Below are 6,455 nucleotides of genomic sequence, written 5' to 3'. Positions count from 1 at the left end.
GGAGAGGAAAAAGATGAAGAGGAAGATGAAAAAGACGAAGAGGACGAAGAGGACGAGGGTATGGAAGATGAAAAAGACGACGAGGTTATGGAAGCTGAGGACGGGAATCACGGGGGGATAACCTCTAGTTTTAAAATAACTGCAATGCTTGTTTTTTGCTCCTATGTATGTTGTAAGTTTCTGATTAAATTACAGTAGCCTACTTTCAGCATGCCTTCATTTCTATTCCAAAATGAGCTATTTGTTTACATGTTTTAACTTCAGCACTTGAGATCAAAAGCCCTCCCTCTCCCCCTTTTGCCCTCTTCCTTTCAATATTAGTTCTCTATTGTCCAGTCAATCTCAACAATGAGTTCCTGAATAGCTGCTGAAATGCAGTATGAACCTTTTGGGTCAATATTTAGAAGTAAGTGACTTCTGATTGATTTCATGATGTTTATGTAATAAGTTCACAGTGACATGATATGTCAAAAATAATTAATTCTAAACATATTATTGGTGTAAGCCAAAGAGTATAATCCAGTGTGTTGAAGCCGTGAAGAGGGGAAAGGATTTTGATTAATATGTGTAAGAAAAAAGAACAGATGGGTTTATTGTTATTTTATGAATGTGAGAATATTGAATACAGTAGCTGAAACTCTTTAAAACAAAGAAAGAACAGTAAATTAAGTAATTGTTGAAATAACCTGCATACGTGTTAATAAATGAGATGCACAAGGAAGCGAGAAAGAACAACAATAACAACAGCGAAACTGACTCTGTCTACCGTTTACCCTGTTTATTCAGGTGAACCTGCAAATCAGTTTAAACAATATAAGTATAAATATAGTTTCCTAAGCCACACCCCTGGGGTGTGTAACATGAGCATAGTGAGTGAGGGCATTTTCAATTAAAAAACAATATTCTAGGTTACTCTACATGTTTAACATGAACACGTATTTTTAACGGTCATAATCTAACATCACACACTATAAGATCATTGATGCTATAAAAGTTTTTTCCTTCTCTGGTGAGGAGTAGCCTACAATATTTTCAAAATTATCATTATCAAAAGCCCTCCCTCTCCCCCTTTTCCCCCCTTCCTTTCAATAGTTGTCTATTGTCCAGTCAATCTCAACAATGAGTTCCTGAATAGCTTTTGTCCAAAGAATACAGGGAGAAGTCCTCTCAAACTTATCCCCGGAATCGGAACCCAACTATAGTTATTATGATATATGAATAAATGTTTACTGTTTAATGATCTAATGTCAAACGCTGTACAACCGTTTTTAATGTCAACATGTTCATATATTGGATTGTTTTGGTGAATATATTGCAAATTGAATATGGTTAGCATTTTACATTATCCTCAGGTTTAGGGCATTTTCAATGAAAAAACTATATTCTAACCGCATACATGTTCAACGTGAAAACACATTTTTAACAGTCACAAGCTAGCATTATGTCCATGTTTCTTGTGAAATAGAAATATCATACGACATATAAAAAAATTTTTTTACTAGAAGGGTTAGATTCTAGCCAGATTCTAAAGTGAACAGGCAAAGTGTTGTATAGGCATGAAGAAAGGTTAAAAGGATTTGTTTACTAGACGGTCTGTGTTCTATATTTTTAATGGCATTGAAACCATAACACGTATAACGCTCCACAGACAGTTGAAAGCAATTTCTAGTTATAACATCAAAGTAAATACATAAACAAATAAATAAAGTAAGATCATAAAAATCCCTGGAAGACAACAATTTTGCTCAATATTCCTTTGCAATGTCGAAGAAGCTCTGGTGATACGTCCCGAATGATTCATCTCCACGCGGTTTACCCGAGAATCCCTCCACCCCTCTATTATAACCATCGGTAAACATTAATAATTCATGTGTAAACATTAATCCATTCAAATTTCCCACCATTACCCACCCTTTTTCCCCACACTAGCCCCCACCACCCTTTTCCCCCACGCTGGTTCCTATAAACCCCACGCTAGCCACCCCCACCACCCTTTTTTCCCACGCTAGCCACCCCCACCACCCTTTTTTTTCCCCACGCTAACCACCCCTTTTTTGTCCAAAGAATACAGGGAGAAGTCCTCTCAAACTTATCCCCGGAATCGGAACCCAACTATAGTTATTATGATATATGAATAAATGTTTACGGTTTAATGATCTAATGTCAAACGCTGTACAACCGTTTTTAATGTCAACATGTTAATATGTTGGATTGTTTTGGTGAATATATTGTAAATTGAATATGGTTAGCATTTTACATTATCCTCAGGTTTAGGGCATTTCCAATGAAAAAACTATATTCTAACCGCATACATGTTTAACGTGAAAACAAATTTTTAACAGTCACAAGCTAGCATTATGTCCATGTTTCTTGTGAAATGCAAATATCATACGACATATAAAAAAATTGTTTTTACTAGAAGGGTTAGATTCTAGCCAGATTCTAAAGTGAACAGGCAAAGTGTTGTAGGCATGAAGAAAGGTTAAAAGGATTTGTTTACTAGACGGTCTGTGTTCTATATTTTTAATGGCATTGAAACCATAACACGTATAACGCTCCACAGACAGTTGAAAGCAATTTCAAGTTATAACATCAAAGTAAATACATAAACAAATAAATAAAGTAAGATCATAAAAATCCCTGGAAGACAACAATTTTGCTCAATATTCCTTTGCAATGTCGAAGAAGCTCTGGTGATACGTCCCGAATGATTCATCTCCACGCGGTTTACCGAGAATACCTCCACTCCTCTATTATAACCACTGGTAAACATTAATCCATTCAAATTTCCCACCATTACCCACCCTTTTCCCCCACAATAGCCCCCACCACCCTTTTTTTCCCCACGCTAGCCACCCCCACGCTAACCACACCTTTTTTCCCACGCTAACCACTCCCCCCCCAGCCGATAGGCCACGCCCCTTTATTTTGGTTTACATAATTAGACCACGCCCCTTTCTTTTGTTTTACATAATGGACACGCCCCCTTTCTTTTGTTCACCTGTCAGAATACTAATGTGATGAAAGGTGGATCTTATTACTCTCTAACACACACTTTGCTCAAGGTGGCCTGCTCTACCCAATAACCACTGACCTGGGACAGCCTGATGGGTGAGGTCAAAGATGTGGCTAGTAGGTAGGACTATACATCAGTGGTACTCAACCTATTAAGGCCGCGACCCCCCAAAATAATCATATTTGAACTGGGGACCCCATCCTGATTCCACAGATAAATATTGTGAAAATAGCCGATCTACGGCTATTTTCATTTTTATTGCCTCTTTCTTATATTATTTGACCATTTGACCTATGTTTGACCAGTTTTTATAGTATAGTTTGTTGATTACTTTTGTAGCAGTAATGCTTTTTTTTTTTTTTTTCTTAGGCATTAAAAAGGTCTTAAAAGCCCTTAAATTGTCACTTTACTGTCATCTGGGGACCCCCCAAAATCCCCCCTGGGGATCCCGACTCACAGGTTGAGAACCACTGCTTTACATAACCGCAGGTGGAGAATTCTGAACCAGAGCCAGACAGTCCAAGTTTATAGTTCTTGCAACACACCCTCTCTGGGTTGATTTGCCCACTGCAGACCAAGACACAACCCTACACTCAGACACCTACATTTTACTTATTATAATTCCATACAGTTATAGTGCACCATGGGAGCCGTTGAGTACATGTAGCAGTCTACTAGTGAGGGATTAAATGCATTGATCAGAGGCGTTATGGTGGCACTGGTAGGCTGGCAGCAGAGCTTTTAGTGGCACTTTCAGTGGCACTGGGTGGCAGGTGCCAAGTTTAGGAAATCGACGTCGTCTGTCATTACGCATTCCAAACAGGTGTCCAAACTGGCAACAGATTAGGATACATCAATGTCTGCAAGTCATTTCTCCATTGAAGCTTTGTGAAGATGACAAGATTAATAATCCTTGCTTTTCTAGTTTGGAGCCATGTCCTGGAGAATGGGCTTGTTAATAAGCTGCATAACAGCACTCCCTCGCGTGTAATATTGCTTAAATATCGGTTGTATATTAGCTACATGGAGTATGCAATCTGACATATGTATCTTTGTTGTTCTACAAGTTTAGCCCATAAACTTGTGTGAAGTCCTATCTGCAGACATGTAAATGACTCACCGACAATCAATCAGCTGGCTGTAAAGTGGATTGATGCACACGTCGATTCCTGAATGTGACATCCTTATGCCGGTCAGCTTCAGCGATGCATTCCTAAGCTTCAGCTCCTCCGTTCGTCCATTAGGCTGTACGCCTGCTTCTGTCCGTCATTAGACTGGAGACTGGACATCCAGCTCCATCCATCCACCAATACATACATATCCACTCGGTCTGCGCCAGCCGAGAGCCGACTGTCTGCTATCTCAGGGAAAATGACATCATCTCCCAACAACAACAAAGCCATAAAAACAAGTAGGCCTAGTACAAAACACAGAATTTCTTTCTAGGACAGTCCATGTAGCCTACCCGTAGTTGATTCTAAACAGTGCAGTAGCACAAAACAGTATGATTGTCCATTTGGAAGCTGTCCAATTTAGAGGCATTGATCGGTTCTGGGTGGTTCGTGATGTAGCACAAGTTCATGAAATATTTTGGTCCTACGACCTACGTCATTCGTTGCTTTATGACAGCGGTTCTCAAACTTTTTGTCATGTCAAGGAGCCCCAAATTCACACTTATTCGCCCGCGGACCCCCATTTGAAAAGATATTTCAAGGCCCCCATAAGAGAAGATTTTTACGGCTCTAGCAGTGATTTTCAACCATTTTAATTTCAAGGACCCGTTTGACATGCATTACGCTACGGACCCCCATTTAATGGCATTTCTATCTCTGGGACCCCAATTTATATTATACAATCAATGTTAATTTAACTCTGAGTGTACATTTGGTTCCATTTGTATACTCATAAGGGTCCCATATGGGTCCATTTGGTTCCTAACTATCTATCATTTAACTACTGCTTTATGAACCATTCAAAACCAACGAGAACATCTAAGCCTACAGTAGCCACGCCCACGCAGACACCAAGTCAGACATTCAATTTCAATCCTATTTGAATTCCTACACCATGAACTGTTTTTTTTTCCGTTTTCAGTTATGTCAGCTCAGCTCACGTTTTCCACCAGCAGATTATGGCATTATTCATGACAAATTCATGAACTCTTTCATGTGAAAAAAAATCCATTGTCATTTAAATGCGTATGATGAGTTGCCCATAAGGTTTCTCATCAACATGATCCTAAACTATAACGCCAGTAATGTAATCTTCTCACATGCAGCTGAGCTAACAAGTTATTAGTAAATGAACGCATGATCCCATAAACTTTCTGCAGACAAGACACACATTTGCATATTGCTGCCTCCCACAGGTCATTTTCGGACTTACACTTTCTCCATTTCATTCTCCAGTCTCATGGAGGAGCCGAGAGCAGCATGTCTTTTCTGCTTTGCTTATTTGTAGTCACCATGCAGTAACACCCGTTTGCCTCAAAGCAAATTTGTGGAGATGGCTAAATTAGTTATTGTCAACTCAAAACATGCACAGATGCACACAAGAGAGGCATTTTTAAATTTTATTTTGTAACACTTCGAACATAACTTATTAAAATTATAGAAAATCTCATAATCCAAAAGCATTCAATGACAGGGAAATAATCCTTTCCACCACCTGAAGGTTTCATCCATCATTTTGTTTGGGAATAAGAATCCTTGGGAATAATGGCAACCACTGTGCTATGGGAAATATTGGTGTGCACAGAAAGCATCAGGCGAGCAAATCAGAATTAAACTTTGAATGAGTAAAGCCAAACTTTAGTGACTGACTCGCCAGCCTTTTTAATATATTTTGTACATTAGATCAAGCAACATTCAGTTATCATTAATTGTTTACAATTCACTAAATAAGGCTAATGTATCTTGCTATAGTGTTCCCAGAGTCCTCAGTTAAATACAGGATGGACACTAAAGGAAAGGGCGAGAAAGGAGTAGCACTTCATATCGTTTACAAATACTGTAATCCACTAGGAGGATGGATTACAGATAAAACTGCATTTTGAGAAGTTATATCACCAAAGGCTGCAATATCTAGACTTTCCTGCCTAAACACAAAAGTGTTCACATTGCATTTGATCAATAAATAGACTAAATCTGGGTGATATTGTAATTTTGATTATATTTACACCATTATCACATGGAGATGACATATGGTACTAAATGCCATAGTAGACAGTGCTTAACATGTGTTATAAAGAGCAGATGATAGGGCTAATATTGATTGAAAGGGCCACAACCAAATAGTAGTAATAATAGTGTACATACATAGAGACATTGCATTATGCTCCTGTAGCCTTTACTGCAATCATATTTGTCAGATGGCGGTTAGGAAAATATGCCTACAGATCCCATGGTACGTATATTCCACACCACAGTAAGATCTGTCT

This window comes from Gymnoscopelus braueri, assembly GCF_963280865.1.
Source record: "Gymnoscopelus braueri genome assembly, chromosome: 2".
Classification (NCBI taxonomy): domain Eukaryota; kingdom Metazoa; phylum Chordata; class Actinopteri; order Myctophiformes; family Myctophidae; genus Gymnoscopelus; species Gymnoscopelus braueri.
This window is presented reverse-complemented; position numbering follows the sequence as displayed.